The sequence below is a fragment of the Brachyistius frenatus genome, unplaced genomic scaffold (assembly GCF_029030835.1).
Source record: "Brachyistius frenatus isolate BFR_SWC_R1_liver_20210118 unplaced genomic scaffold, ASM2903083v1 Contig_250, whole genome shotgun sequence".
Classification (NCBI taxonomy): domain Eukaryota; kingdom Metazoa; phylum Chordata; class Actinopteri; family Embiotocidae; genus Brachyistius; species Brachyistius frenatus.
The window spans coordinates 291,738-300,000 of record NW_027210849.1 but is presented as its reverse complement, the minus strand read 5'-3'; positions in this window follow the sequence as shown (position 1 = coordinate 300,000).

Sequence of the window (8,263 nt, the reverse complement as noted above, 5' to 3'; positions counted from 1 at the left end):
CTCTCTCCCTCTCTCTCTCTCTCTCTCTCTCTCTCTCTCTCTCTCTCTCTCTCTCTCTCTCTCTCTCTCTCTCTCTCTCTCCCTCTCTCTCTCTCTCTCTCTCTCTCTCTCTCTCTCTCTCTCTCTCTCTCTCTCTCTCTCTCTCTCTCTCTTTCTCCCTCTCTCCCTCTCTCTCTCTCTCTCTCTCTCTCTCTCTCTCTCCTCTCTCTCTCTCTCTCTCTCTCTCTCTCTCTCTCTCTCTCTCTCTCTCTCCTCTCTCTCTCTCTCTCTCTCTCTCTCTCTCTCTCTCTCTCTCTCTCTCTCTCTCTCTCTCTCTCTCTCTCTCTCTCTCTCTCTCTCCCTCTCTCTCTCTCTCTCTCTCTCTCTCTCTCCCTCTCTCTCTCTCTCTCTCTCTCTCTCTCTCTCTCTCTCTCTCTCTCTCTCTCTCTCTCTCTCTCTCTCTCTCTCTCTCTCTCTCTCTCTCCTCTCTCTCTCTCTCTCTCTCTCTCTCTCTCTCTCTCTCTCTCTCTCTCTCTCTCTCTCTCTCTCTCTCTCTCTCTCTCTCTCTCTCTCTCTCTCTCTCTCTCTCTCTCTCTCTCTCTCTCTCCTTCTCTCTCTCTCTCTCTCTCTCTCTCTCTCTCTCTCTCTCTCTCTCTCTCTCTCTCTCTCTCTCTCTCTCTCTCTCTCTCTCTCTCTCTCTCTCTCTCTCTCTCTCTCTCTCTCTCTCTCTCTCTCTCTCTCTCTCTCCCTCTCTCTCTCTCTCTCTCTCTCTCTCTCTCTCTCTCTCTCTCTCTCTCTCTCTCTCTCTCTCTCTCTCTCTCTCTCTCTCTCTCTCCCTCTCTCTCTCTCTCTTTCTCCCTCTCTCTCTCTCTCTCTCTCTCTCCCCCCTCGCTCTATCTCTCTCCCTCCCCCCCTCTCTCTCTCCTCTCTCTCTCTCTCTCTCTCTCCCTCTCTCCCTCCCTCTCTCTCTCTCTCTCTCTCTCTCTCTCTCACACCTGTCGGTACTGAAGTTGTCTCCGCTGCTCTTCTCTGTCCCCGTCAGTGTCTCTGTCCACCACTTCCAGTCCTTCAGGTCAGACACGGCCCTCCTGAGTATTATGTGCCGGCTCCACCAGCCAGCCCTCGCTCCCCTCCACTACTGAACACGATTTGGACTCTCATCACATTTCACCGTTCAGCTGGCATCAGATGAAAAGAAACAAAGTGAAAAGGAGGTAAGAAGACAAAAACTACAGATTTTTAATGATGTTGGTTTTGGACACAGAAGACTGACTCTGAATAAAACTCGTCCGATATTTGCTTGCGTGCGTCTCCAAGGAGACGAAGAGAGACGAGTCCAGCGGAGAGGTTAATCAGGTGCAGCAGGTGTAACCTCCATGATAACACTCACCGTTTCAACCCAACAGAAAATCTATATTTAGTCCTCCTGAGTCATTTAAATGACCTGTAAACAATGACTTTATCTATTTTGCATGATATTAGGATTCACAGCGGTGTCGTCGACAGCTGCAGCAGAACGTTGAGAAATACTGCATTTAAATGGAAGTCGTGAGTTTGTGGTGACATCAAAGGAAATCATGCGCAGCATGCAACGTAATGAAGGAACTACAGACACACAAGGAAAAGAAGATGAATGTGTTCCTCAGATGTAGAATATGATCTAAGTTATGAAGACAAACTCTACGTGACTAAAACCACAACATATCAGCTGAACATCCAACCAGACATGAACCTCCGTGACCTCTGACCTTTCTGGAAACTTCAGCAAACACGTCACAACTGGTGAACTGGAGGCTGATGGAAGATTTAGAGTTGTGACGCGGTGACGACCACCAGAGGGCGCCGTTCATACGACCCTCCTCTGGACGCGGTGAACACGAACACATGTAGCACGTAGCATGTTTAATAACCTCATTTATTTCATTACTTTGTCAGCAGCTGCAGGTTTGACAGGTTTACAGTTTGTTATTAATGCTCTTCTTTTTCGTCTTCTCAACTCAACTTAAACCGGTGAAAGCAGCCGTTCACCCACGAAGGTTTCCAAGATTTCTTCCTGTTAAAAAGCAGTTTTTCCTTCACATGTCACAGTGCGGCTTGAGAGGAAGCGCTATGATTTCTCTCTACGATATTCTTAAGGTCCTGACCTTATTATATAAAGTTCCCTGAGATATCTCATGTTATGATTTGGCTCTGTATGAATAAACTTGCACTGCATTGAATAACCGTGTGAGTGTCCCCTGCTGCCGCCTCCTCACTCACCGATAGACGCCGTCAGAGGTGGGTTCAGTCACTCAGGTGTCGCAGGTCGTTCTGTTCCATTCACCGCCTCATTTACTTCATGTTGTTTTGAACAGACAACAGATTTTCTTTCTGTTTCTGGATGTTCAGCCCAAACAAACACTCAGTAGTTGTTGAAGTTTCACCACCGAAACAGATTAATGATGATATTTAGATCCTGTTTAGTTTGAGACATTAAAATCCACAGAGTCTGTCTGAGACAACAATCGTCCCAGCTGAGAACATCGTGGGAGAACATCGTGTACCTGGAACACGTCTGCTCATCGGGACGCTATAGACCAATCAGGTCCCATCATCACACCGTGATTCTCCAGCTGAAAACCAGACTGCAGTGTGTAGAAGAGCTGCTGGCCCGGTGCTGACCGTGATGTTCGACCCTGTTGTTGGAGCAGCAGTGCTGGACGAGGTAATGAGTACTTGGGGGCTTTACAAGCCTCCTTCCATCCGAGTGTGACGGTGGCCGCTTCCCGGCACCGAGGCGCTCCCTCTGAGAGAAGCTGCCAGCGCTCTCATTTTCTCTTTCAAGTGCATTCGATACGATCCACAGCAGCCTGCACTCGTCCAAACCTGTCTGCTTTTCATGATCACAAACTGGACTCGTAATTATCTCTCTGGCAGACGCAGTGTGAGCAGCTGAATCCCACTCCATTCAGAGCGCTGGGTCTGGAACAATGTTAATTATTCAAAGAATGACAGACTTCAGTTTTATCTGTGAACAACAGGCCTGAAGCGGGTCGTTCCTGGAGGCTGCAGCCTGCTGAGACATCACTTTCATTATCACTGTGTGGAATAATGAATCTTTAAAAAATGCTGTAATTAAGAAGATGAAACATTCACCTTATGTTGATTCAATCTTTTCAGGATCTATCTGTATTTCAGACGATGCTGCAGACGTTCACCGTGCTGAAACACGACGTTAGACAGCTGGTGAGCAGCGGTCCGGGTGCGTCTCAACGTTTCACACACAACTCAGAGTCTGTGACTTTTTATTAGGAAACAGAAAGAAGAACTGAATCCGGTGAGTCGGTTGTGTTGTTGAAGGTGTTCACCTATCTTCAACCAGCTGCGAGCGGCGTGTTGTCATGATGGAGAAACCTGTTGCCATGGCGCCACAGTTCAGGTGGTTCACAGCGAATGTTTTCCCTCAGACACCTCAGAAGGTCCCAGCAGGACTCAGTCTGACAAACAGCTAACAAACAACACATTTTTGCTAGAATGCAGTCAGTTCGGTGTGATCTGTCTTCGGTGATGTCATCTCACAGAGTGTTTAAAAGTGGATATGAAGGAGCAGACGAACCACCTGAGGCTGCTCATTCATCACGTCTTAAAGCTGCAGACAGACAGACTGTAGATCAGCTGTGGAAGGGCTGGACAGACCTATTAAATGTAATAAATGGTTCAGTGGTAAAGTGAGAGGGAAACTGTGCCTCCTGGACGTTCTCTGGTCGTGGTGACCTCGCTGAGATCAGATGAAACCTGGATCACCAAGTGAAGCTTTGTTTTTTACCATTTTAATAAAACACTTGAACAGTTTCATTATTCCTCTGAGCTGTTTCTGCCGTCTGTATTTCTCTCAGTATTTTACAATGAGTGAAACAGTGCTTTTCTAACTGTGTGGCGAAACATTGTACTGCAGTCCAATTTGTACTGTCTGAGTCCCGGGGGAAAAAAAGACCACCATGGCACCAAATCAAATCATAGCATGTCATCAACTTCATCAAAAAATGTGAGCAACCTTTTATTGGTATCACCGTTAGCAACATTAGCATGTGCAGTTATGGAGGACAGAGATTTGTAGTTTTTTACTAAACTGTCATTAGATCAGCCAATTCAAATTGAATCTGACGGTAGGTCAACACCAAAACTAGAGCGGCACACGGAGAGGACAAAAAGGGATTCGGACGTTCAATGATGAAAATGAGGTCCTCGCGGCGTGGCGAGCTGGTAGCGCTAAACTCTAACGCCCATATTCATTTTCTTTGGTGGAGGATTGATGCTCGCTGAACAATCCCTGGACCCTTACAGGACTTATTGACTGGGCCAACGTGTCACGGTCGATTGAGAGACATTGAAGATGAAAAAGTTGGAGAGAAGCCTGAACACCCAGAAGCACATTGAACAGGTGAAAACACCTGTGATGTTGTGAAGACGCTCATTGTTGCAGCCGTCTACCTTCAAACCAGGCGATCAAGTGGCTGTTAAAGAAGCAACCTGTTTTTCTGCAATAGAGAACATAGATTGGAGGTCGTGTCTCAAACATTTGCTCACACCAAGCCACAAGCTGTTTTGGATAATTTAAGAAAAACTCATTTCAATGTTCATCTCTGTTCAGGAACGAGAAAAGTACATTTGTTCTGTCCTGTGTCGGCTTTATTAGAAACTTTATGTTCTCTCTCTGGTGTAAATTCACTATAAACCAGCACTTCTTCTCTTTGGACGGATTTGATCTCAGTTGCCTGTCGATGTTAATGTCGATCACGATGACCCCGCAGCTTCTTTGCTCCGCACAAAGAGGGCAGAACACTCGTGTTATTGAAGCGAAAGCATCAAACTCTACTGACTTCCTCCTCTGAGGACTCGAGTGCTTGTTAAAGTGTGTTGATCACCCGTCTCAGGACATCACAGGTAGAAGTAGACGACTCCCAGCAGCAGAGCAACGAGGATGGAAACATTCACCGCTCGGAGCCTCGAGGTTTCAAAACTAACATTTACAGCAGAATGAGGAGATTTAACTGCAGCATAAATCCGATGAGCCTCGCAGGACATCTGTTACCGAGGAAAACACTGGAGGAGCTCCATCAGTGGGAAAATGGTGCCGTAGATAAATGTCTGCAGCGACGGTCCCATAAAAACACAAACCAGTTTAAATGTAATCAATACAAAAACGAACCTGTTCAACAGTAAAACTAACTGGAACTGATTAAATCCAAATCACAGTGATGGGTGATTACCACGTTCATATGAAATACATTTCTGTTTTTGTTTTTTAATGAATAATGGGGGAAGTTACACCGTCCGTGATTGGCTGGTAAACAGATGTTTTCCTCGTGACGGGTCTCCAGCTGAATGTCGCTCTGACTCCATTACGTTCAGGAGAGGAAGCCGGCGGCGAAGCTGCAGCTCCACGGACATGTTTGTTCTCTCCTGTTTTAAGATCAGTTATTCGTCACCACATTTGTTATTTACTCACCAAGTTAACTGCTGAGATCTGAGAACATGAAAACTAATATAAATCACACCCAGTAAACATCTCTAGCAGTTTAGATTGTCTTTCAATCGTGTCCAAAGTTTTCATGTTAAATGATTTATGGATTATAGCTACATTTCAGGTTTTGGTTGTACTACGTACGTTTTTTTAATCTAAACTTCTTTAATCCATTTGAACACATCTGTCATCATATTTTAGATGTTGTTGTGGAAAAACAGCCCATTTCTCACCAGTTATTGATAAGTTCCATATCGTTCAATATGAATCTAACAGGAACGAACAGACCGAGGACAAATGAGCTGGTCGGTTTACATCCAGAGAAACTGGTCCCGGTGAAGTTGAAGGTGAAGAGTTCGTAGCTTCAGCTCTGTAAAATGGTTCTGATCCAGAAGTGCCTTCAGCTGCAATACCAGCGAGTGCCACTAGAGGTCGGCTCCAAAAAGCCTCCGGCTCCATAGACTCCCATTCAACTTCTCTCATCAAATCCAAAGTGAATAAAATGTGTCCATCAGTTATCTCGGTGTTGTTAGCTAAAGTCACTCCTTCTTATTAGTTTTCTGGAGGTTCATCTGAAAATAATCCCTCATTCATTAGAAAAGAAGATTCAAGAAGACCTGTTTTTGGGGGCGTGTCTGTTTGATTGACAGGCCTGTGGTGCAGTCAGGTTCACCTTCAGATCCACCACTGCCTCCTCCCACAGCTCGTCCAAATATATTCACTTCCTGCTCCAAACCGCTCTGAAATTCAGCATGAAGTAATATATTCTTCCTTTCGAGGCTTCGATATACCAGCAGGGAAGTCTACGCCTTAAAGATGTGAACATTTCCAACCCACTCTGTCTCAGAACACATTATTCTAATGGGGAACATTTTGTCGGGACTATTTTTATATTATACGCACATTTACAGTTGTATTTCCAGCAGTAGGACGGTGTGTGTGTGTGTGTGTGTGTGTGTGTGTGTGTGTGTGTGTGTGTGTGTGTGTGTGTGTGTGTGTGTGTGTGTGTGTGTGTGTGTGTGTGTGTGTGTGTGTGTGTGTGTGTGTGTGTGTGTGTGTGTGTGTGTGTGTGTGTGTGTGTGTGTGTTAGATTGACTCATTAAGTTGAGCTTTAACGTTATAACCTGATGTGTCTTTATAAACACCTGAAGAAGCCTTTGAAAGTCGACTCCTTTTCAACCTGAAACCTGTCCGTCACTGAAGGAATCGATTTTTCAGTTTTAATTGAGACCAACAAACATTTAGGAACTTTGTTTATGTCAAGTGATGCAGCCCATGGCCTAAATAAGGGTCCCACTCAGCATGCAGAGCAGTGTGTGTGTGTGTGTGTGTGTGTGTGTGTGTGTGTGTGTGTGTGTGTGTGTGTGTGTGTGTGTGTGTGTGTGTGTGAAAAGTCTGCTTCAAAAACTCTCATCTTCTCTGTCAGCAACCTGAACACCCTGGTGAGTTCACACAGTTGCAACTCTCTCTCTCTCTCTCACACACACACACACACACACACACACACACACACACACACACACACACACACACACACACACACACACACACACACACACACACACACACAGCAGCAGGCTGGCTGCTTGTCAGAACAGATCTTCAGACGGCGTCGTTGGATATTCACTCCTCTTCATCTCTCAGACTTCGTCTCCGGAGACGCTGGCAGTAGATTCACGGTTTATTTTTATTGGGCTCATTTCACCTGTTGGGACTTTTTGGGTTTTTGTTCCAACAGTAAACTCAAACAGGATGATGTGACAGTTGTCAAAGCTGATGGAGGATTGTGTTGTTCATCCTAAAATGGGAACAGCAGGCTGCAGTCTCTGAATGTGAGACATGTCTGTCCACAGACTGTTTCTAAAAGAGTTCGTAGCTTCAGGTCTGTAAAATGGTTCCGATCCAGAAGTGTCTTCAGCTGCAATACCAGCGAGTGCCACTAGAGGTCGGCTCCAAAAAGCCTCCGGCTCCATAGACTCCCATTCAACTTCTCTCATCAAATCCAAAGTGAATAAAATGTGTCCATCAGTTATCTCGGTGTTGTTAGCTAAAGTCACTCCTTCTTCTTAGTTTTCTGGAGGTCCATCTGAAAATAATCCCTCATTCATTAGAAAAGAAGATTCAAGAAGACCTGTTTTTGGGGGCGTGTCTGTTTGACTGACAGGCCTGTGGTGCAGTCAGGTTACAGCTATCGGTGGGCGGGACGTAGTATCGTCAGGTTTCCGATCAGATCGGTCAGATCCACCGCTGGCTCCTCCCCCAGCTCGTCCAAATATGGTCACTTCCTGATCCAAACCGCTCCGAACTAACAAGATGGTGACGGACAGAATCTGAACTGGAGGATTCATAACGTTCACAAACCAACGATGACATCACTGCTGGTTGATGACATCACTGATGGTTGATGACATCACTGCTGGTTGATGACATCACTGTTGGATGCTGATTGGTGGACTCTCAGGGAGGACGTACTGCCCCCAGTGCCGGTCGGTGGTACAGGCAGCTCGTTGGGGAGTTAATGCACGTCTAGCATGAAAACAATAAAACGACCCCCATCAGTACTTCATTCTCGCTCCGGGACAACAGACCGTATCCATGACGATCATGAGCTGTGAATTGTCATTCAGCCCTCGGGGTCGTTGTTAATTCGGACACTAGAGCTTCACTGTTAGCGAAACCGTCAGAGCCCCGAGGGCGCTGCTGCAGCATGGGTCACGAGGTATTTAAATTTAACATGGGCACATCCTCTCCACAGAATACTTGATGTGCTCGGATGATTTA